This window comes from Amblyomma mixtum, chromosome 3 (genome assembly GCF_055824585.1).
Source record: "Amblyomma mixtum isolate Tamu chromosome 3, ASM5582458v1, whole genome shotgun sequence".
In the NCBI taxonomy this organism is placed as follows: domain Eukaryota; kingdom Metazoa; phylum Arthropoda; class Arachnida; order Ixodida; family Ixodidae; genus Amblyomma; species Amblyomma mixtum.
In genome coordinates this window covers 297,649,890-297,674,564 of record NC_143014.1, presented here as the reverse complement: position 1 = coordinate 297,674,564, position 24,675 = coordinate 297,649,890, and the positions used below count along the sequence as shown (strand labels likewise).

General features: G+C 46.9%; 1 long non-coding RNA gene across 1 annotated transcript; it reads right to left on the bottom strand.

Annotated features, from left to right (window-relative positions):
* Positions 1-3,572: 3,572 nt before the first annotated feature.
* LOC149355329 (uncharacterized) lies at positions 3,573-13,878 on the bottom strand. The gene is made up of 3 exons (XR_016289709.1): positions 12,870-13,878; positions 12,248-12,323; positions 3,573-3,878 (listed from the first exon to the last, which is right to left on the bottom strand). It is a non-coding gene; the product is annotated as an uncharacterized LOC149355329 (long non-coding RNA).
* Between the last annotated feature and the right edge of the window lie 10,797 nt (positions 13,879-24,675).

Here is a 24,675-nt window from a genome sequence, read left to right as displayed (position 1 = left end):
TGCCGCTTCCTTCGATACCCAGACAACAACCTTGAGCCAAACCACCGCAGCTAAGCATCGCATCTACACAGATGGTTCGGGCATCATTCGTCGTCCCCTGAATCGTGTGTCTTCTAGCGAGCGCAAGGATATTCAAAATAACGTAGCCGACATGCTCAAGCGCCACATCATACGCCCTTCTTCGAGTCCTTGGTCTTCGCCTGTTGTGCTGGTTCAAAAAAAGGATGGCTCAGTACGCTTTTGTGTTGACTATCGCGCCCTGAACAAGATCGCTAGAAAAGATGTTTATCCGCTGCCTCGGATTGATGACGCCCTCGACTGTCTCCAAGGTGCACAATTTTTCTCTAGTCTCGACCTAAGATCCAGATACTGGCAAATACCGATGCATGACGCCGACAAGGAAAAAACAGCTTTCGCCACTCCCGATGGATTATACGAATTCAACGTTATGCCGTTCGGCCTATGCAATTCTCCGGCCACGTTCGAGCGCATGATCGACACCGTTCTCCGAAGCCTGAAGTGGAAAACGTGCCTATGCTACCTCGACGACATAGTCATTTTTTATTCGACTTGTTCTGAACACCTTGTTCGCCTCGATGAATTATTAAGCGCACTTTCTGAGGCCGGTCTTCAGTTAAACACCAAGAAATGTTGCTTTGCTTCCACTTCTATCAAGGTCCTCGGTCACGTCGTTAGTCAGAAGGGTGTAAAGCCCGATCCAGACAAAGTGGCTGCAGTTTTGCATTTTCCCCGCCCATCGTGCGTCAAAGACCTGCGCAGTTTTCTGGGGCTAGCGTCATACTTCCGGCGCTTCATACGCAACTTTGCCTCCATTGCGGCCCCTTTGCATAAGCTCCTCTGCGCTGGCACGCCGTTTGTTTGTCTGAGGTCTGTGAGGCTGCTTTTACTACCTTAAAGAAGGCTCTCACATCTTATCCTATACTGGCACATTTCGACGACAATGCTCAAACGATTTTACACACGGACGCCAGTGGACACGGCATTGGTGCCGTTCTTCTGCAGCGGCAGCACTCCTCGTGCGAGCAAGTCATCGCCTACGCCAGTCGTACACTGACTGCAGCGGAACAGAACTACGCAATAACTGAGCAAGAGTGCCTCGCTGTTGTCTGGGCCATTCAGAAATTTCGCCCTTATTTGTACAATTGCCAGTTCACAGTTGTCACTGACCATCATGCCCTGTGCTGGTTGTTCTCGCAGAAAAACTTGTCCGGGCGCCTCGGCCGCTGGATTCTCCGTCTCCAGGAATATGACTTCACCGTCACCTATAAATCTGGAAAGAAACACCAGGACGCCGATGCGCTATCTCGTTGTCCCCTCACCCAAACCCAACCTCCGTGCGTGGCCTCCGCATCCTAAAACTGCCAAACTACCCCTTCGACGGCTATCTCAACCTTGACCGCCGCACCCATTGACTTGATGCCCGCTCCCAGTCTTGGCGATCTCGCCTCAGCGCAGCGGGCCGACCCTTACTGCCGGACTCTTATCGACCGTCTGAGCGGTGCTACGCGGCCACCGAATGCCCGCCTACGTCGTCAACTTAACTCTTTCAAGCTAGTCGACAACATCCTTCTTTGGCACAATTACAGCCCCTTCGGTGACTCATGGGTGCCTGTCGTACTCCGTTGACTTCGCCGAGACGTTTTGCAAGCCTTTCACGATGATCCCACGGCTGGCCACTTAGGCTTTCAGAAAACTTATGACCACATCAAGAGCCGTTTCTTTTGGCCTGGCCTCTCAACCGCTGTTGTAAAATATATTGCGTCTTGCATTTCTTGCCAACGTCGCAAACGGAGCACGTCTGCCCCTGCGGGCCTTCAACAGCCTCTCCCCTGTCCTTTCTCCCCTTTTGAAGTCGTTGGGATTGACCTCTACGGTCCCTTACCATTAAAGGGACTATGAAATAAATTTATTGAGATTACGTAAAGATAGGCAATCCATCACTCGTCACCCCAGTGCAAGAATGTTTGAGCTAGCATCAATAACAACGAAGTTATAGACGATTAAAAATCACGCTCCTCCTCTCCCCCCTCAACTCGTACGCGCGGGGCACCATAAAAAAATAAAGAAAACAGCTCCGGGACTGGGCACCGCTCATGAATACGTCATTCGCTGACGTTAGGTTTACGACTTCCGGTTGTCCCACTCCCGAGGAGCAGCGTGCGTCGGCAGCGTCTCTCCGGTCTCTGCGCTTTGGCTCCCGAACTCGCGACAGAAAGAGGCGGCAGAGGTAAATTGAAAACATATGCGCGAAGGCAATGCCCTGGATCGCGCTTGCCCGAGGGGGGCGCGCGGCGGCTCGAGCAAATGATTTTCACAGCTACCGGAAGTGTGCCCGTGACGTCGTAGCTGCCGCGGCTCGAGCGAATGACAGAGTGTGGTGGCCTGCCGACGTCATGGGACTAGTGACGTCTGTTTTCCCGATTTTGGTTCCGAAATGGCTCCCTACAAAGACACCAAACGGCCCGCGAATTTTAAAAAAACACGATTTTTAAAAATTCGTAATAAATTGCCGGCTCAGTTCCGAAGACTCATACTTGGTGTCAGTGCTTCTGAGCATCACGTCTAACATTTACAAGCGGCTTTTAATTCTTTGCATGGTCCCTTTAACACCAACGGGCAACCGTGGATCGTCACTGCCATCGAGATACGCTGAAACGGCCCCTGTTCCTTCCGGCTCTGCTTCAGAGATCGCCCATTTCTTCCTACACGCCATCCTTCTGCGCCATGGAGCTCCTCATGTCCTTATTAGTGACCGCGGCAAGTCCTTCCTCTCCAGCATCCTTGCCGAAGTTCTTCACGCCTCCAGAACCGTGCACAAAAGCTCTTCAGCTTGTCACCCTCAGACCAATGGGCTCACAGAGCGCTTTCATCGCACGCTGTCCGATATGCTAGCCACGTACATCCAGCCACACCAACTGGGACACCATGCTTCCCTTCGTTACCTTTGCATACAATACTGCAGTACTAAGAACCACCAGCTTCTCCCCATTCTTCCTTGTGTATCACTCTTAGAACTAAAGGAGTGCAGAGGAGTGCCCAGAACACACTTTGAAGGAGTATTCGCTTGTCCCATATTCCACTCCTTTTTCCAGAATAAAATTACTCCCTCTGGACAAAGAGTGATCCAACACCTACTCAAGGAGTACTGTACTACTCCTGCAATAGAGTACAGGCACTCCTCCGAGGGAGTAAAGCTACCACATTGAAACAGCATCCTACTACTCTTTCAGGTAGAGTTCCAGGACTCCGTTTGTTAGAGTGACTATACTCCTTCAAGGAGTATCAGCCCAGATCTTATTTTACTCCTTCAAAAGGAGTTTCACGTGTTTTCAATGTATCCTACTAATTTTCTTATTTCACATTCTTCAGAGCAAGTTGGTCATATGTTTTGCAGGATCCACCTGCGCTACATCTACAAAAGAGTAATGAGCAAAAGGGATTATAATTTTTGCTCATACAACTACTTTATGGCTACATTACAGTTTGCACATTAGTATGGTGCTCTGTCTGCGTTGGGAATAACAATGGTTCAAGAAATAATGACACAAATGTACAACACTGATAACTTTTATTTCTCAAGTCATTGCTGTGATTGCTGTGGCTGCCCAAAACACGCTCGGGAGGCACTCGCTAGGATCAAGCCCCATTAGTGTCTCAAGCAGCAGACAAGCCCGCTTTGTTTTTGGGGTGTACTTGACATTAAATGCCAAGAACACTGCCAAAAGCAAAGTAAACCCATCTACCAAATCCACCGCAGTGAGCTGTAAGCGCTCAAAAGAAACTAAGATGCTGGATGATGCCGTAGCTTGCTCGGCTGAGTGAAGGAGCTTTGGCTATGCGTGCATTTCTCCGGGTGCCTGCAAACATGAATGAAAATAATGCAAGTAAGAGTCAATTCCAATGCCCTTTTCATACTATCCTGCATATAACCCCATGAAAAAAAAGAAAGAATACAACTAGAATGTACTGATCGTGTGTGTCATGTCGCCACTAGTGTGTACCTATATTGTTACCAAGTGCAGACACCTTTCATTGCAAACCTTCATTCAGAGCTACAATTTTATGAAGCCCAATACAATTATCACTATGCTAGTCCTTTCAAAAGCTGTGTGCATGTAAAACAAGCACATATTTACCAAATGAAAATTTTAACATGAGCAACCTCTTCTGCAAGTATCATGATCAGCCACTGCAGGGCAAAGGCCTCTCCCATGTTCTCCAATAACCCTGTCCTTCGCCAGCTATGTCCACCGTGTTCCTGCAAACCTCCGCCCATGGAACTTTTTGCTGCTTCCTGCTACGTTTGCCTTCTCTTGGAATCCACTCCGTTACCCTTAAGGACCAGCGATTATCTTGCCTTCGTCTTACATGCCCTGCCCAAGCACCCTTTTTTCTCCTGATTTCGACTAGGATGACTTCAACCCGCGTTTGTTCCCTCACCCACTCCGCCCGCTTCCGATCTCTTAACGTTACACCTATCATTTTTATTTCCATAGCTCGTTGCGTTGTCCTTAACTTAAGCTGAACCCTCTTCGTTAGCCTCCACGTTTCTGCCCCATAGGTGAATACCGGTAGGATACAGCTGTTGTATACTTTTCTCTTGAGGGGTATTGAAAACTGCCATTCATGATCAGAGAGAACCTGCCTATATGCACTCCGCCCCATCCATATTCCTCTAGTTATTACCCTTCATGATCCGGATCAGCGGTCACTGCCTGCTCTAAGTAAATGTATTCCCTTATCACTTCCAGTCATTTCTAAAACCACACCTATTGTGCTTGACGGTTTCTTGTCACGTAATACATTGTGCAGTTTAAAATATAGGGTAACCTTATGTATCAGCAGCGCGAACACCACACAGGAAGAAGGAGAAGAAGGTAAAGAGCGCTGAACTTCCAACTTTTATTTGAGCAAAAATTGAACCCGCACTTTTCTACACATACCAGGTAAAATCACACCAGGGGGGTAACCAAGGCGTGCTATCGAATTCGGACCAACACGATGTCCAGGGCATCAAAAAGATAACTACTATCGCACTATACAAAGACTTCCATGAAAAGCACGAATGACATGCGGAAAAAAAAACAAGACAATGTAAAGAACAGGGTTGAGTGTGCGCAAATGGAAAAATGGAAAAACAGGGTTGAGGGCGCGAATTTTGCTAAAACCATGAGAAGGCAAGAACACGGTAAAAAAGTAAAAACAGGGTTGAGTGTGCGCAAATGGAAAAACAGGGTTGAGGGTGCGAATTTTGCTAAAACCATGAGAAGGCAAGAACACGGTAAAAAAGTAAAAACAGGGTTGAGTGTGCGCAAATGGAAAAAATGGAAAAACAGGGTTGAGGGCGCGAATTTTGCTAAAAGAAGAAAAAAAAACATGAGAAGGCGAGACACGGTAACAACGTAAGCGATGCGAAGGGATGAGCGCCAACAATTAACACGGCTAGAACTAAAATGCAGTGTGCCCCTAAAAGCCAGGTAAAATCAGGTAAAACCACAAGGAAAGGTGATTTCTTTTTCAGATAATGAGATGGAAGGGGTGCTTACGCAACCTTCTTTGAGCCCTGAGATGTAGGTAGCTTCAATGATTTCACGTGTTAGTTGGTTTTTATGTTTCTTTAAGACGGTTGCTTTCTTAAAATGAGGAATGCACTTCTTTTGGCTGTCACATACGCTGCAATGGGCGGGCAGGTTCCTCAACGGCGCCCCAGTTAGATCGTTCCTATGTTCCATTAACCTTTCGTTTAAGCATCTTCCTGTTTGGCCTATGTACGCCTTACCGCAAGCTAAAGGTATAGAGTATACAACACCCTCCGCACAAGGCACAAAAGGATCTCGGTGCCCGGTTGTACAGCTACTATTCTTTTTCTTTTTATTAACTTTGTTGCACAGGCTTGACAGGCGCAGAGGGGCTGAAAAGACTACGGCTACGCCTGCTTTTCTGCCAATTTTCTTCAGATTATGCGAGATTTGGTGCAGGTATGGCAGAACGACGACCTTTTTGTTCCGCTGTCGCGTATCATCCGGGGCTTCACATTCATGCTTCATACTTATCAGGACTTTTTTTGCAACAGACGAAAGGAGAGATTGCGGGTATCCTGATTGCGTCAGCCTCAGCACTTGGCTCGAAAAACTGTCCTGCAACCTGTGTTCACAAGATTTTGTGAGTGCGTTCTTAAAAGTTGACTTCACGATGTTCCTTCTTACAAGTTTTGAATGGGCTGAATCGTAGGGTAGGATGGGCTTATTGGCTCTTGGTTCAAATAACCAGCACACATGGTCCTCTCCGAAAAACAACTTTAACTCTAAAAACCGCATGGCGTTTTGTTCTGGGAATTCATGAGTAACTTCAAGAGGTGATATAGTATTAGAAAAAGTGTGGAGGACTTGAGTTGCTTGTGTTTTTAAAGGCTTCAGTGTCGCAATCTAAGAGGACCAGGAAGTCATCGACGTACCGGAAAATATTTAGAACGCTTGAAGACCCAAGCTTGTCCTTCAAGGATCTGTCATGCATAGCGAGGAAAAGGCCGCTCAAAATGGGGGCGATGCATGACCCTATACATATGCCTTACTTTTGTATGAATCTCGAACCGTTCCACTCTGCCACTGTTGATTTTAGGTAAGCGCATAGCAATTCAATGAAGCCATCCGCAGAAACGCCACACTGCGGCCTTCCAAAATGAGTGTGGCGTTTCTGCGGATGGCTTCATTGAATTGCTATGCGCTTACCTAAAATCAACAGTGGCAGAGTGGAACGGTTCGAGATTCATACAAAAGCAAGGCATATGTATAGGGTCATGCATCGCCCCCATTTTGAGCGACCTTTTCCTCGCTATGCATGACAGATCCTTGAAGGCCAAGCTTTGAGTCTTCAAGCGTTCTAAAAATTTTCCGGTACGTCGATGACTTCCTGGTCCTCTTAGATTGCGACACTGAAGCCTTTAAAACAGAAGCAACTCAAGTCCTCCACACTTTTTCTAATACTATATCACCTCTTGAAGTTACTCATGAATTCCCAGAACAAAACGCCATGCGGTTTTTAGAGTTAAAGTTGTTTTTCGGAGAGGACCATGTGTGCTGGTTATTTGAACCAAGAGCCAATAAGCCCATCCTACCCTACGATTCAGCCCATTCAAAACTTGTAAAAAGGAACATCGTGAAGTCAACTTTTAAGAACGCACTCACAAAATCTTGTGAACACAGGTTGCAGGACAGTTTTTCGAGCCAAGTGCTGAGGCTGACGCAATCAGGATACCCGCAATCTCTCCTTTCGTCTGTTGCAAAAAAAGTCCTGATAAGTATGAAGCATGAATGTGAAGCCCCGGATGATACGTGACAGCGGAACAAAAAGGTCGCCGTTCTGCCATACCTGCACCAAATCTCGCATAATCTGAAGAAAATTGGCAGAAAAGCAGGCGTAGACGTAGTCTTTTCAGCCCCTCTGCGCCTGTCAAGCCTGTGCAACAAAGTTAATAAAAAGAAAAAGAATAGTAGCTGTACAACCAGGCACCGAGATCCTTTTGTGCCTTGTGCGGAGGGTGTTGTATACTCTATACCTTTAGCTTGCGGTAAGGCGTACATAGGCCAAACAGGAAGATGCTTAAACGAAAGGTTAATGGAACATAGGAACGATCTAACTGGGGCGCCGTTGAGGAACCTGCCCGCCCATTGCAGCGTATGTGACAGCCAAAAGAAGTGCATTCCTCATTTTAAGAAAGCAACCGTCTTAAAGAAACATAAAAACCAACTAACATGCGAAATCATTGAAGCTACCTACATCTCAGGGCTCAAAGAAGGTTGCGTAAGCACCCCTTCCATCTCATTATCTGAAAAAGAAATCACCTTTCCCTCTGGTTTTACCTGATTTTACCTGGCTTTTAGGGGCACACTGCATTTTAGTTCTAGCCGTGTTAATTGTTGGCGCTCATCCCTTCGCATCGCTTACGTTGTTACCGTGTCTCGCCTTCTCATGTTTTTTTTTTCTTCTTTTAGCAAAATTCGCGCCCTCAACCCTGTTTTTCCATTTTTTCCATTTGCGCACACTCAACCCTGTTTTTTACATTGTCTTGTTTTTTTTTCCGCATGTCATTCGTGCTTTTCATGGAAGTCTTTGTATAGTGTGATAGTAGTTATCATTTTGATGCCCTGGGCATCGTGTTGGTCCCAATTCGATAGCACGCCTTGATTACCCCCCTGGTGGGATTTTACCTGGTATGTGTATAAAAGTGCGGGTTCAATTTTTGCTCAAATAAAAGTTGGAAGTTCAGCGCTCTTTACCTTCTTCTCCTTCTTCCTGTGTTGTGTTCGCGCTGCTGATACATATGGATTGCAACCAACTAGCCCGACAGATGGTGTTATTCAGGGTAACCTTGAATCGGGAAAACACTTAAACCAATGACAGTTTTCTTGCTGAAGAGAAATGGCTGTTGCAATTCCTGTTTCTCAGATACCATTAACTGAATTTCATGCTCTAAAATAGTGAAGGAAAAATTCAAAATTTTTCATCTCAAAGAGGCAGACAACAAATTTCAGTTTGGTTTGGGTTGGTTTATGGGGTTTAACATCCCAAAGCGACCCAGGCTATGAGAGACGCCGTAGTGAAGGGCTCCGGAAATTTCGACCACCTGGGGTTCTTTAACGTGCACTGACATCGCACAGTACACGGGCCTCTAGAATTTCTCCTCCAAAGAAATTCCAGCCGCCGCGGCCGGGATCAAACCCGCGTCTTTTGGGTCAGCAGCCGAGCAAATTTCAGTTGCACATTTTTTTTTGTTTTTAATGATGCATAAGGCATTACTATGCACGGATAACCACACAGTATTCGCCTATGACTGCTAAATAATTTGTAATTAAATATCTTCTCTCTCCTGCTTCACTTTTAAAAACTGAGCCATGGCAATGGCATCAAAGGTCAGTATAAGCCAGCGGAGGCATGAGGAAAACTGCAATATAATTGCGGCTTCGTCATTCATTGTGATTCAGACTCTTAAGGCAGGCTGGCTTTAGCATTGTAACTAATTAAAACGATGAAGTAGCGATATCGTAGCTTTTTTGTGCCTTCCATAACCTATACTGAACATTGATGTCATAGCAATTGCTATGCTATTGAAACAGGGAAGAAAAGAAATCTGGTTGTAATTATTTAGCGATTGGAGACGAATACTATGCAACAATTCTATGTATACGAATGCCCAGCACGTCGCTACAAAGAACACACATAACCAAAAATTTCGTGTTTATACTCATTTAAGGTAATACTACTTCCCACGCAAGAACACGACAGCCGTGTGTAAACTTTTTGCTTTCATAGTAATAAAATCTATCCAACGACAAGTTAGGCGCAGCATGTCTGCTCTTTATAAATATGCAATACTGACAATGTTTGACACTAGCATTTGGCATGAACGAGATAACTGTGATTACTTCGCACATTACGTGCCAGTCCATACTATTATGCACAATTTAGATTTGCAAATGTAATGTGTAATTCTCTGACTGCCACGTTAGTGCACTGCAAACCAATGAAGTTGTCTTGCATTTGCAATGTTCTCACTACTTTTATGCAACACTGATCACTTCAGTATATCTGCATCGTTCTGTAGACGGCCACGAGATAGCTAGAATTAAGGCTATTTTATGTGATGGAAACCATTGACTAGACAACAAAGAAGAAAAGCCTCAACTACTGTCCTGGTGCTGGGACGTCTAATAAGAGCTCAGAAAGACTCGGTTTCAATACGCCAGACCCTCCGCATAACGTTACCCTGTGCGAAAATACCCCACCCCACCCTAGCTTAACTTCTGTCCACATGCACCAAGGCTCACTGCACCTGTTATAAATATTGCCCTAAATATTGCAATCAAGCTGTCCGTGTATGCATAGACTATCTGTGCATGGAGAAAGAAAGAAGTTGTTAGGAATGTTTCACACCAAAAACAGAAAAAAAGGCAGCCTGTTTCTCAGAAACAGCTAAGAGCATGAAATGGTGTGTCCAGAAAGATTAGGCTGCTTTGTACTTATTTATGACAACGAGAACTGTCAGAGCTGCGCTTTCAAAAATTCAGGAGCTTTGTGCACAAATGTAGCTTCCGTATGCACGTCTTGCAGCACCAATGCTTCCGAATTGAAACGACCGATGAATATGCACAGGAAAAAGCAAATAGAGAGCGCTTGAATTTAAAAGAAAAGCTACCTTGCACAATCAGAAATTTCGCGACAGAACCTTCCAAACAGTGACGTGTACTGGTTGCGGTATACGGAATATATACCTAGCAAATAAGTGTGCGCTTTGTTAACGAGCGGGATTCTTTGGCGGCAATGCTACAGCTCCAATTCCGAAAACCTAACGCTGCAAAAATTTTGAGTTTTCAAAATACGTGCGAATGCACGATACACTTTTGCACGTATTTAGAACTTTCAGTTGTGAAACACAGACAACGAATCTTGTGTATGTGTCTTCCTTGGCTGGTAAAAAAATTCTTCTATAAGTCTCCAGTTTGCCTGTGTACTCCACAAATTCTAGGATCCCTGTCCGCTACACGTCAAATTTCACTGAAGCGAAAGTAATACAACCGACAGCTGATGATCTGCTAGGGCAACAGGATTTCAAAAGTTTGAGAAGGGCAGTGGGAGTCCAATCCAGGTGGAGTAGTGAAATTTGACTAGTAACAGACAGGGATCCTCCAATCTGTGGAGGACACCGGCAAATTGGAGACTTACGGAGGAATTTTTTTACCCGCCAAGGAACACGCATACACAAGAGAACCACAGAGGACTACGGCTTTTACCAGCCCTTGTCCTGTGCGGTTCTCTCTTGTGTATGCGTCTTTTTTGGCTGGTAAAAAAATTCTTCCATAAGTCTCCAATTTGCCTGTGTCCTCAACAAACCGCAGGATCCCTGTTCACTACTAGTCAAATATTTCAACTCCACCTGGCTTGGACTCCCACCGCCCTTCTCTGTGGAGAAAGGGTGACAGCAGCTGGCAAAGGACAAGGTTAACTGCAGATCAACTGGGGAAGCATTATCCTGCACTGATTTTGACGGCAGGTTCACAAGACAAACAAAATCAACTCGAGGAGCGGGGTGCACATCATGCGACTGAATGTCAATGGCCAGTGAAAATGGCACCAGCACTATGGAATGCACAAGCAGAAAACGAGACGCATTTTTTTGTCAACTTTGAGTAGCAGTCTACTGCAATTTTAAAGAGCAAAGCTCTCAAGTATGGCAACACTGGCACTTTTTGTTTTACTGGGGTGAGGGTCGTCGTGAGGGTTGAAGTCCATATTTCTTTTCTATCCACTGTGTTAGTTGCGAGCTATGTTTACCTAATAGGGGCTGGGCATCTAACATCACCGTTATTTCTTTGCAGCAGTTAAAACAATACAGCATACATTTTATAACATGCTTAACGAATTTTTGGGAGCAGCATGCTTTTACCCTTCTACTATTTGTTGCTACTGAATCAGTTTGGCGTTGACAAAAGATCTGTAATAAGGAGTAATTACTCATTGACATCCACTCGAGCACAGCCAAACGGCTACAAAGGAAAGCTATACAGCTTTCACAGAAACTTCGTAGTTAAAGAAAGATTCGTCCTGGTCCGGTGTTCGAACTCAGAACCACCACTTCACTGGAGCAGTCGCTCTATCAATTTGTCCAACCTGGACGGCAAGCTTATGGTAGGGCGAGAGCGAAGTGATCAATAACTCGAGTGGGAACTGTGTTGGTCCAATGTTTTAGGACCCCTAAAACACTGGACAAACTCAGTTCCCGCTTCATGTTACCTCTAAAACATTGGACAAACTGAGTTCCCGCTTCATGTTACAATACTGAGTGACATTTTGGTCTACACACCAGAAATACCGGTAAAGCATCATGATAGAACACAATGTTTTTTAAAGGGATAAAGGAATATGTTCGCCCTTTCAGAGGGCACATATGCATAAGAGGCAACATCTGTGAAATAGTCACTCCACCTGAAGCAGTGTAAATTCCATTATGTTAACAGCAGCAGTCAAAAGCTTCATGAGCTACTATTTCATACAGATCATGTAATTACATTCATGTAATTCAGGATCAGATTCATGTGATTATACAGGGAGGTACTGCTGCTAAGTGCACGTAGAGCTCTGCATGCATTTCTAAACCCGGCTGTGAGTCTATGTCTACGAAAGTTTTCTAAATAGGCAGGTAAGGTATGCATCACTGGAAAACAATACCTACCACAAACAGCTGAGGAGAGATAGCACAGCCAAAAGCTGGAAGCACGAATGGCCCAGTAGATACTGGCAGCTGGCAACTGCAAATAAATATGTCAGAGCAACTGTTGTCAGTGGCCGTAACAATGTCATGAATGACAAGAGAAGAAATTGTCTACTGCTTCATAAATTAGAATAAGGTATTCACATAGGAACACAAAAAGCAATGAGATGGCCCATGACAAAAGAAATGAACAGATTGTATGTGATGCACCGATATACATTTTTTCAGTAGATTTACATGAGTGTCACAACCGCATAGAAAGATGAGCAGGCTGGAATACCACTATTTTTATGCATGATGAAAAGAGCGTAACTATTCGAATATAGCATGCACAGGATTTAATTATTACTACTAGGGTGCTTTGGAGCAGCACCGAAGGTATTTTTAAATTGAACGTAGCGACCAGTAGACCCGTCTGCTTTGCACAAATGACGAGAGGATGGAAAAGGCATGCATTCATTAGCAAGAAGCACGATATCTCACATCACAGCATGAAACGAAAATTGGTATTGCATTTAACAAATCTGCACAGAAATAAAAACTGCCTAGTGGCAATGCAAGTAAGAGCAAGGGAAAAAAATACCGAAGAAAACTGGTGAGTGTGGTGCAGGGAGGTCTGTGGGTAGGGTCTCGTGCCTGGGAATAGTTCCGAGCGCGGAGAATCGCCGGCAGCACAGCTGGTGGCAGTCAACCAAGAATAAATAAGAGAAAGTGAAAATCAATAACAAACCATCACCGATATAGCGAACGACTTGAAAGCGGGCCGCACAAACGAGGGATATAGCAAAAAGCTTGAAATCCTAAATAAGTGCGCAGTTGCATCCCAAACAGTTCTCAAAATCTGAAGGCGAGGAAGCATCGACACCTACACCTCAGGGCAGACGCAAGAACGATCTAACTTTGACATAATACTGTGTCAAATTCTGTTCCATGGGGAAGCACAGATAAAAATTTACAAATGACTAGGCAAGGGATATGCCCCAGCCTTTTACACGCGATCATTGTCCCCGAAAAAATTGTATGACAAATATTAAGGCGTAAGCACTAATCCGACGAGTACACACACTGAGCACTGTCTGTTGGCAGCTGGCCTAGCGCGAGTGCTCTGTCGCGCGGCACTGCCGCTCATCGTCATCTTCTAAGTAGCACAAATCAATCCGACGGTCACCAGCCGCGAGGCAACTCGACCGTTGTCAGTTCCCTTGTCTGTCCGCAGCTGGCCTAGCAAGAGCGCTCTCTAACGTGGCACTGCACGCTCATCATCCTCTCCTACGTAGCACAAATCTATGCTATTGGAATGTAGTAAACATTGTCTGTTGTTTTTCGCAGCGCTAGCAAGCGACCGCATAACTCTGTTGTGATAACTGGTGGCCGCGGCCGACAGCGCGCCTGAATACGTAGTGCGCGGGCCGCGGGCGAACGGACCGTCGTGTGAATCGGCCTTAACGCATTATAGCTGAGGCAACCGCACGCAGACTGCCTGCACTGCCATCCCTATATAGGCGCACACTAATAACGCGTGCGAATAGAGATCAGAAGTAAAGAAACGTACACGGGACTCACCGTTCAGACGGCTCATCAAGGCTTAGCAAAACCGCACTTTCTTCTTCGTTGCCTCTCCAGATGACAAGAAGTCGTAGCGCTACCTTTCTTCACGGCTTTACCCGTTCAAAATCACCAGTGTTGACAGGGCGCCGTTGGTTTCCAAAACACACTTGTGTTCTTCATACACGTCCACCGCACGAGCACTCAAACAATGCTACGAAAACCCAAATAACACAAAACGTGACGACGGCTGCAGTTTTGCTTCGTTGAAAAAACCTACAAATGCGCTTTTTTTATTACTAATATTTGAATTGTGTTCGCAACAAAAACAAATTATATTTTTTCATTTTATTTCTTTATTAAATGCGAATACCAAAGCGCTTTTAGATACTTTTGCTGACATGTCGCTTGTAGAAGCTGCGATCCTGTGATCCCATCCCCGGGTGTCCTAGCAGACGACGGCGCAGACGACGCTGTTGACGGAATGCAATTTCGATTGACGGCAGCGAAAATCCCTTAAATGCGACAAAAAACGCAAAGAAACGCACCGTATCGCAAACTGGTCCATATCAAGGATATGTTCGACGCGAGCGGTAGGACAAAGAGCTGCTGCGATGCATTACTCAACGCGACACTGGCATGCTCGACGGAGACATGAAACAGAGCTTAAATGTGACCCGTACAAGCGGATTACTGTGATATCAACTGCGTTACGGAACTACGACGATACTTGCTTCACACTTTAGCTTATATGCAACAGCGGCCCGCACTCGCCGCATCTTGTTCGAGTGTACTTTCACTAGCAAGAACCCACATGCATGGAAGCCGACAGAAGCAACTGTCTTTTCGAGTTCAGATTGTTCCGAGAAATACGAGCAGCTTACTTTAGCACGTACTCGAATTAAAGTTCTCAGCCTGTGTGTCACGTACGGTGACGATGGCGTCGAGGACGAGCTTAAGAATCGCCTTAACGTGGCCGCAACGCAGCCGGTATCCCAAGCATTCGTGCGCTAATTGTTGTTCACCTGTACTGCGAACGTGCGCTCAGTCGCAGGCCAGCCGCTAGCTGCTCGATTTACCAGCCTTGCGAGTACAATTCGCAAGTTTCTGAGCCAATCTGTAAGCGAGCCGAGCTTTCAGCAATGACGCTCCTCGCGAGCGCGCCGCGCGACGAGCTTCGGCCTGCTCCCTGGCTGCCGTATTCGTAGCTAAGCCTAGGAGGTTTCACTTCGATGCCAGAGCTGAGAGCGCTTCGAAACTGGCTAGCGCTGAGGTGCTACTCTTTGCATTGTAAGTACGTTTTATTGTGAACTATGTCTCGTAGTGAAATAAAGATATGCTCGGGTCGACCCGAACGGTGATGATGGCGTCGAGGACGAGCTTAAGAATCGCCGCAACGCAGCCGATATTCCATGCATACATGTGTGCTAAATTTGTTCACCTGTGCTGCAAACGTGGGCATAAAGGCTCGCTCAATCGCAGGCCAGTCGCTGCTCGATTTTCCAGCCTTGCGTGCGCGATTCGCAAGCTACGGAGCGAATCATTGAGCGAGCCGAGCTTTCGGCAACGACGCCGCCCGCGGTCGCGCCGGGCGACGAACTGTGCGCTGCTCGCTGGCTGCCCTTGTCGTCGCTAAACCTAGCCGATTTCACATGGATGCTGTAGCTGAATGCGCTTCGAAACTGGCCAGCACTTAGGTGCTACCCTCGGCACCGTTTTACTCTGAACCCCGCGTCATAGGGAAATAAATATATGCTCGGTTTCCGCGACCCCTTCAGGAGCGGAGCTATAGCAGAGGCCAGGCGAACTCCAGAGCAGCAGCAAAGCGGCTATGGGAGGAAATTTGTATGGCTGTTATCGCTTCTACCAACAACTCGACATTGGCTAATGATACTCTATCCCAGAGCTTTGGTCGTGAACAAACAATACCAGTGCATTTTTCTGACGCCGGCATCCAGGCTGGCAGGCCGGCCCCGAGAAGCTAGCGCGCCCTTACGAATGTATGGCCGTAAGGGCGGAGGAGTAAAACAAGCACTGAACTCCCTTGAAGTACGCAGGAGTGGAAATGCCATTTTACTCTTTTGTCAAGAGGAGTGAACAGGACCTTTCACTCTTTCTCGTTTGTAGAGAGAGTAGATTGAGACCTGCAGGAGTAGCGAGGCTCTTTTACTCTTAATGGAGGAGTAGCATTTCTTAGAGTGTATGGACGTCAACCTACCTTCAACCTCGAAGCGTCTTTCTTCTCCGCCCCCTCAACCTCTTCCAGACTCTCTCACGAACAGTTTACTTCTCGTCTTACCTACTGCCGTACCATTGCTCGCCTGAATACCGACGCCTCCCAAGCCTCCCGGAAAAGCACCTATGATTTCTCCCACCGTGCCATATTTTTTCACCCTGGTGATGAGGTACAGTGGTGAGCAGCCTTGTCTAGAGCGCTCGGGCGGTGCACTTCCTTGCAAACAAATCCAGATTTTGTGGCAGCCTCTAGGGTCCAGCTGCAACGCTTGCACGGAAGTAGCGCCAGATAGCCTCGTAAACAAAGCAGGCACGAAAACTTTGCCCTCTAATGAGGGGCTGCTCTCTAATTTCGGTTTTTGTTACCAAGTGCGCACTGCTCAAGCGCTCTAGACAAGGCTGCTCACCACTGTACTGCTGTGGACTCCAGTGCGTACCCCGGGATTGTGTGAAAAATTCTTGAGCCGCTATATTGGTCCGTATACTGTACTCGAACAAACGTCCCCGGTGAACTATCGCGTTGCCCCTGTTCATCCTGTTAATGATCGTCGTTGCCGAGGTGCCGAGATTGTTCATGTTTCCCGCCTCAAACCCTTCGCCCGTCGCCCTACTGTGCTATAACCTGCGCCCGGGCCGGTCGCCTTCGTACGCGAGGGGAGAAAGTGTAAGCACAACATGCGACCTTCGTCTTCATCTGTACATATCCATCATCATCGCTCATCTTCTTCTTCGAAGGGTTGGTCGCCATATTTGCGGGTGCCATTAAAGCTCGCTCCATCCTGCGCTCTGTTTCCCGTCTCACAATATTTGTATTTGGCCACTCTGGGTATTTCATGGCCTTTTATTGTGAGCACCTGATTACTGTATCGTTGAAAATCATCACACCTGACTTAGTTGCGCTAAAATTGAAACATGGAGCATCGCTTTCGTCTCCACAACAATTAACCAGAGTTTGCAAACCTTCCTGGCTATCTGCTAACAGTGCGATATCGTCCGCATAAATTAAACCCTGGATCCGTTGCTCGACGATATTTCCACCTAATCTGTACGGCAGATTATAACCTAGATTACTTCCTTGTAGCGTTCTTTCCATATTTATCACATAAAGCATCAACAGCAGCGGTGATAGAGGACAGCCTTCCCTTAATTTTTTGTCTACCTCCTAGTTGTCGTACTTTTTACCCCTTCCCATGTAATTTCAACTTTATTATCTCGGTATATTTCTTGTAGAAAATCAGTGACCTCATGACCGATACCTGCATCTTTTAATATGTTCCAGAGGGGTTCCCTGTCCACGTTGTCGTATGCGCCGCTTATGTCCAGAAAGGCTAAATACAGTGGTCTGTTTTCCGCCTTAATTATTGCTATGCATTTACTAAGCACGAACAGACTATCATCTAAGCGCCTACCCTTTCTGAACCCGCTCTGCTACCCATGACTGCATTTTTAATTTCACCGCCTAAATTGCCACAAGGCCGATTCTGGCGCCCTCTCTCGATGCACCGGCGACTCATTGGTGCTTTTTGCCGTCCCTAGAGGGCTCTGCATGCACCCAATTGTTCTGAGTCATTGCGTTGCAAGATGAACGCGGGGGTTTCAAATCACCACCATAGTTCTTCCCTTTCTCTTCAACAGCTGCGATTAGCCGTTTCCCTCAAGTGGAGAAGACACGATGGGGGAAGTGACCTTTAGGTCACTTTCTAAAGTGAGAGCCCCCCTCCTCCATATTAGTTAGATATCTCCCCTCCTCATCATACTGCTTCCTGGTTCTCCTGCCGCTTAAGCCAAGGCCGACCTGGCCGTGCCGTCGCGTTTGCTTCGAGCAAGGAAGAAATCTCGGCTTAATCTAGTAAACTGGCACAGTAAGCAGGTTCGACCAGAGAGCTCAGTTAGAGGATGGTCTCAGGCTCCGGAGGCCAGTAGGAGACCTTCGGTCAGAAGCACTTCGACAAAATAGGAAACCGGTTCGCGGCAATTTATCCTCCTTGACATCTGCCCTCATTTGTTAAATAGCATCAGATTAGCTCTTATTCCTCGGCGCTACGGTTAGCGCACTAGGCGGCGCTCCTCGATCATCAAGAGCGCGACCTCTGTTCACTGTCGGTCGAGGCAAGCAGGTAAACGTAATATGTCATGGCTTGCACAACATGTCATTGCACCTTTCGAGCATTAAAGCGAAGCTTGAATTGTGTTTTTTTAGTATACGACATTAATCAAGAACTGGAATGTATGGAGTTTACAGGTAAAGCATGCAAGGTATTTTTTGCGATAACATTTAAAATGGTGAAATAATTCTAGATTAAAGTCCCGTACGATGTTCGCGCTTCTCCTCACTACGTTGGAGAATGCGGGGAAACTCGTAGTGACGTCATTACCGCCGAAATTTCGCATAACAAACAGGAATGGTTCCTTCGCGGTTCCGCTATCAAATCTGGGCCTTACCGATGGCAAAGAGGCAACGGAAATGAAGGAAAGAAAAGATTTATCAAATACGGCGGCCCATGGAAGGAGTTAAGAATTCTGAAATATTTGGGGCCGTTTTGAGAATTTCATTATTCAGCACTGGAATAAAGTGAACTGACAGGACCTTGTGAATTCTTTGTGCACTTGCTGCATTTTTAAAATGATACATATAAATCGTAAGTCGAAACAGGACCCAAGGGAGTCAGTTCCTCCTGATATTCTTAAACGCGTTCCCTGCCTGTAGTATTCGTCCATGTTTGTCTCTTGAAAGCAAGCTTAGCGTCCATGGGAGCTTGACAACTCAATACGGTGACACTGAGGAATCTCCTGCACGCCTGCTGCTGGTGGCTAACCACTGTAATAGAGTACGTTTCGTAATTTTTCCTTTCCCGTCCCAAATTCGCTGCGTCTATACTCTGCCCCCCTAAGATGTGCACTGGCGTGAGTCCAAACTCCGTCCACTGCATCCGGAGTTTACATGTAAGACGTAGATGCCTTTACTGTCAAGACTGCCCTCTGAACACACTCGGAGGCACTGCACACGACATACGCACTGTCAAAAATTCCAATCCAACCCTGCCACCTTTCTCAGGGTTCCTGGTACGCTCTATACCTGATGGCAGGGTTGAAACTAGAAAAAAATTGCCTGTGATTTAACTCAGTTATGCCTGCATGTGCGTAGCGGCAGGTACGGTTAATATTATTCTTTATCTTGCTTATCCCTACGGTTACATCTTTATCGTTTATCTTGGTACGCCTCAGTGTTTAGGTTTTGTTGTTACCTATTGTTAAGTTATGGTTACATTAAAGACTAGACATTTTTAAGTGTAACGCATTTATTTTCAAAATCTTCATCTTGTTGTTTCGCAGTTGTCACCAAGACGACCCGATTGTCGGTGAGGTAGCAAGCAGTACTTTGAGGCCTTTGAGACCGCAGTACTTTGAGACCGCAGTACTTTGAGACACAGTACTTTGAGTTCTTGTTTATTTTGTTCGTTTGTTCTTATTCTTGTTTTTGTTTGCTCGTTCTTCCTCCGTCTCCCCGGCTCGCTGCCTCCTCTTGGTTTCGTTCCGACGGCGAAGCCTGGCTTCTGGCTTCTTTCAGTCTCTCCGACTCACTTTCCATATCTGCCGACGAATCCCACCGAGCCGCCCCTTCTATATGTACGATGCAACGCCGGCTCCTCCTCTGTTGTTGCAACGCGGTTTCGCCGGCTCCTCCTCTGACGTCATGCCAGATGGCGGGGTGAGCGGCGCTGCCAGCTGCGGCGGTTGCTAGGCAACGGCTCAGCTCGCGGTGTGGCCACCGGCCACAGCGAAACGGCGAGAATACGGCCACTGTAGCTCTCGCTACAAAAACGCTCTTGGTCTAGCGCGTCCACACGGAGCCTGCCGAGGAGTGTTATTGGGCCTGTCTTCTTAGTAGGCGGCTGCTGTCGCGTGCGGCGGAGCCCTGTTGCTTTCTTCTGCGACTGCGCCTCACTGCACAAGAGTTGATGTCGTTGTACTTACCGTTTACCCAGACTTTTCTTTTATTTCGGCGCCAAGCACACGCTAGTGAATGCAACCATACTGTGAAAAAAAGGTACCCCTGTGATTTGTCGACCGTCTTGACAGGAAGAAAACAAACATAAAACAAATGCGTGCTCATTCCTGGAGCACTCCATCTGACGATATTCCTCTAATAGCGCGTTTCGCGCTCTCGTCATTCTCTGTAGTTGGTAGAGGCAACTTTCTCCAATCGTAGAGTATTGTCAAGCACCCATGCTTCCCTCGCCCACTCAGTCCACGACATTCCGGTTTAGGAGCGGGGACCACTCCGTAAGGCCTCTTCGTGGGGCCGCCCGAGGACACGAATTCAATCAAAAGGCTTTCAATATGGAATGGTTTCACTGCTCTCCGAGTAGATAATTTATATGTGTTCACAGCACCGATTGTGAATGCAGATCGCGCGGCATTTTCAGTCGGTTTTATGCAAACGAATAAACTCCAGGTGCAGCGCAGTTTACGTCGACTCACTTCACTTATTCACTGATTTTATTGAATCTCAAACGTCGTTTCTGAGATGCATTACTCGAGTGACATGAGTACCACTTAGTTCAGCGCATGTTCGACTATGTGTGCAATGTACTGACTTCTACAGGGCAGATCTGGCGGGGTTCCATTCAAATTACGTTCTCAATGAATGTTAGACGCTTAGAGCTAACAATTACAGCTTCCTGGCGTTAAGTGAAAACAACTTTCGCTGCGTAGTGACGCTGTGTAGTGACTGTGTAGTGACGCGTGTAGGGACCGGATGTGGAGTCTCGGCGTTGTAGCCTCAGCAATGCATATATTTGTGGAATTAGGTTGAGACTGAAAGCAAAACGATTTTAATCAATTAAAAGAGCACTGAAGAAAAATTGAATCCGGCCTGCATCATTATGGTAACGCGTTATAATCACAAAGAGGTCAGTCTGAACGAAAACAGAGCTTTTATAAGCTGGAAAAGATGAAAAAGAAAGGAATACAGGTGTCGGTCATAGCCGGTCAATTTCGCAAATGAAATGAATTTTTGAAACCATTTTTTTCCGCAGGTCCCAGGGGCCACACGTTACACCGCTATTCACTTCAAAACCATGGCAACCTGTCCTTCTGAATAAGGACGTAACGAGTTTGAATCGATTGGCAGGATCAAATTTCCTCGCCTATAAATGCGTCTTTTGCTGCAAGAAAACCGTCAGCACAGCTAGAAACAGCCAGAGCAGCAGTTTTCACGGAAAACAATAGCTGCATGGAGTTGTGCACAATGTCCCTTTAAATCGTTCATTGTGGCGTCTAACGTCCCGAACCCATACACGGGCTGTGCGCAGTGGAGGGCTCAGGATCATTTTTGACCACTTGGGAGATCTTTAACGTGTTCTGACATGGCACAGCACACGGGCGCTTAAGTATTTCCACCATGGATTACCATCGCCGCCAAATTGAGTGCCTGATGGCTCGAACGCATGTCGCTGTTCATCGCTCCTGTTCAACAGAAACTCAGTTGTTTATTCCTTCATCAGCACCAGGATTCCTGCGATTTCGGAGAATTTCCACTTCTCTCTTCCACAACTCCGGCCCTTTGAGAAACTGAAGTCAGAAAGCATTCGCTTGGAGCGCCTGTCCCGTCCACATCTGTTTCGTCCGTGCCTTTCTTGTGCTATGTTTTCAAAAACGATTTGCTTGAACACACGCGACGGCGATCATTGACATTTTGTTCATGTCCAATAGCTCTTTTATCTACTGACTTGAACAGGCTTATTATTCGCCTCCTTATTATGTTAACTTGTTACACGTTGTTAGTGCTACCGTAACATTTCTATGGGACTACAAGTAGTGAAGAGTTTCGGACAGGAATATACTTTACGTCGGTTTCTTATTTTCTCACTCGGCCCTACTCGTGCTGTCGCTTGAATCATCTGAGAGTACCAGTAGGTTTTTCTTTTCATTGTTGAGTAAACCGCAGGAAAAGGGTGCCACGTTAGAAAACTGTCAAACGCGCCAAGTGATATCAGAGTTACCGAGTGACAACTGAACATTTTCCCTGACATTTGAACTCGACATTAACCTCGAACACTGGCCGCAATGAGGCTGAGCCACACGCGCTGCCACTACACAAGGGCTATAGTCGAAGCAACCAATATCAATATACGCCTGCCTGCATAGGCGTGCACAGGTCTTCCCGAGAGGGGGGGGGGGGGGGGGGGAGTTGACCAGTACCTTCTGTTGATGTCTTCAGGGCAGCAGTGAAAAATATGGGACAGAAATTGCGCCCCTCCTCATGCCTATTATGGGGGCCACAGCCCCCCAATCAAGATGTAGCTTTCAATTCAGTGTACAAGTTCTGTACGTCCACCTTCTAGGCCTAGTAAAGGCGACCAGAGTATTGCAAATAAATAAACTAAATCACTCCCCCCCCCCCTCCCCGCTGTTCGCGACTATACTCCATCCCATAACTAACTTGCAGCACTACCAAAGGCAGACCTCCTCAGCCAATCAGGAGAGCTCGTTAAATGTGTTCATCCGCGCCTAGCCGTCTGCGTGTCGTCTGCTCGCGGTGTACACTGGTATGATTAGAAAAGAGTATAAATCGACGGTGTCTATATACGATAAGCTATGCACGCTTACGTATGCTAAATGCAAGCTTTTTGCGGGGCGTCGCGCCTTTTGTCACATTCGCACATTTAGTTAAAGGGCCACGGACCACCCCAGCTCAGCAGACACTCTCTACCTCTCTTTCAGCGAGCCTCCTCTCCTTCCATTCCCTCCTCGAAATTCTTCTCTCCCGCTCCTCGTCGAGTAGGCTCGGCAAGGCAAAATCACCCCTTCCTTCTCCGACGTAAGCCGGAGGCGTGGTGTCTGTGGAGTGCGTCACGGGGCTACGTCATGGCCCCGCCTTCAATAGAATTCTTTTCTTGGTTTTTGCTGCTGGGGCTGAAACAGCGTCGTCGCATTTTCTCCGCACACTGAACGATCGAGAGGCGCGATCGGCTCGACCACCTAGACTTGTTAGCGAGCGCACCCTTTCATACATCTGTTTGTCATTCCCAGTTAGCGAGCCACCTTTTCATTTTTTTTTTAGGCCTCCCCACCGTTTCACGAGCGGATGGGCGGAAGTCGTTTCTGTTCGAAACACACGGCGAAGTGCGGACCCGGCAACCGCCCGTTTGCTTTTCTTCATGTGTGTTTGTGTTCTGTGTGTTTGTGTCTTTTCTCCGCTCCGAAGCCCATGTCGTTCATTGGAGTCAGGGCGTACGCAAGATGCATGGAGGATAAGCGGTGTCTATGCGGAGCGCTCAAGTGGACGAGCGAGGGAAAGGCTCTGCTGCACTACTAATTAAAACCTTGTTTTGGGGGGCTCGCATAGAAGAAAAGAAACTGAGAAGGGAGCGCGCACGCAGAGCTTCTCGTGACGTGATCACGGCGGGGGGGGGGGGGGGAGGGGGGGGCGAACCAACTCCCTCAGTTTTACTATTTTTTACTTTTTATGGCAAGGGTTCAAGGCTGTCGCCGCACGCTCCCTCCGCAGTTTTTTTTTTTTTTTTTCCTTCATGCGGGTTTGGAGGCATGAGCCAGAACAGAAGGCGCTGCGGAAAGCCTTGTGCAGACGACGCGACGCCAAGGCTACGCCCAACCTTCTCCCGTCAGTCAGAACGATGCACCAATGGAGTGCCTTTAGCGAAAGTAGCCACCCTTGACGTCAGCGGGGTGCAGAGTAGTGGGCGGGGCCCGTTTTTGAAGGAAGGAAAGAACGAACGGGCTTTGATTTGAATTTTCGCAGCTTTTCGGGGCGCGCATGGCTCTAGTATTTTGCAGAGGTTATCTTCGATGCCTCATCTATGCAGTGGGCTTGTTTTTCAAAAATGTCCGGACCCTGGTCAGTGGCCCTTTAAGCGTACGCAAACGGAGACGCAACGATAAGTTTGGCCTAGTGGCGCCATCTCGTTGTTAGAACGGGAAACAAGTTTGTCAACAAACAGACGCTCTTCTTTAGGACTAGAAGCGGCACAATCATTGTTCTATAAAAAAAAAATCCAGCAGATTTATCGCTCATACATTTTGTTATAGGCGTGATGAGCCGAAGCGAAAACCCGGTGCCCATTTATGGCCAGTGAACGTACTGAAAACGGCAAACAATGACGAATTCAGTCCGAGGCGAGGGGTCCTGCTTCAAAAGGCACCGCCATTTTGGAGATGTTTCAGACTACGCAAGGGTCGCACATGATAAACTCGGGAAATTGATTACGTACCGCGAGCGTACGTTAAGGTTCGATATGAGGCAGCGGTGGCGCATGCGTACTTTGAAGCACGCTGTCCCATATGCCTGGGTGCTTATTTTATACTGCCACTACATTTCGCAGCGTCAGAACATTGCCTGTGCACTCATCGCATCTTTGAGTGCTGCAAGGAATTAATGGGATGGAGTATGTGCCTGCATGGAGTTCAAAAGCTCACCGTGGTTGGAGAAAGTGTTCATCGAAACGTTCTGCAGTGACAGGCACGTGTACAGAGGGCAAAACACATACCTAGAACCACTGAAATGTCTGTTTCATACCTCCCAAAGACGCTATGACCAGGAAGTCAAAAAATGACGATGAATTCCTATGAGCTTAACTGCAAATGTT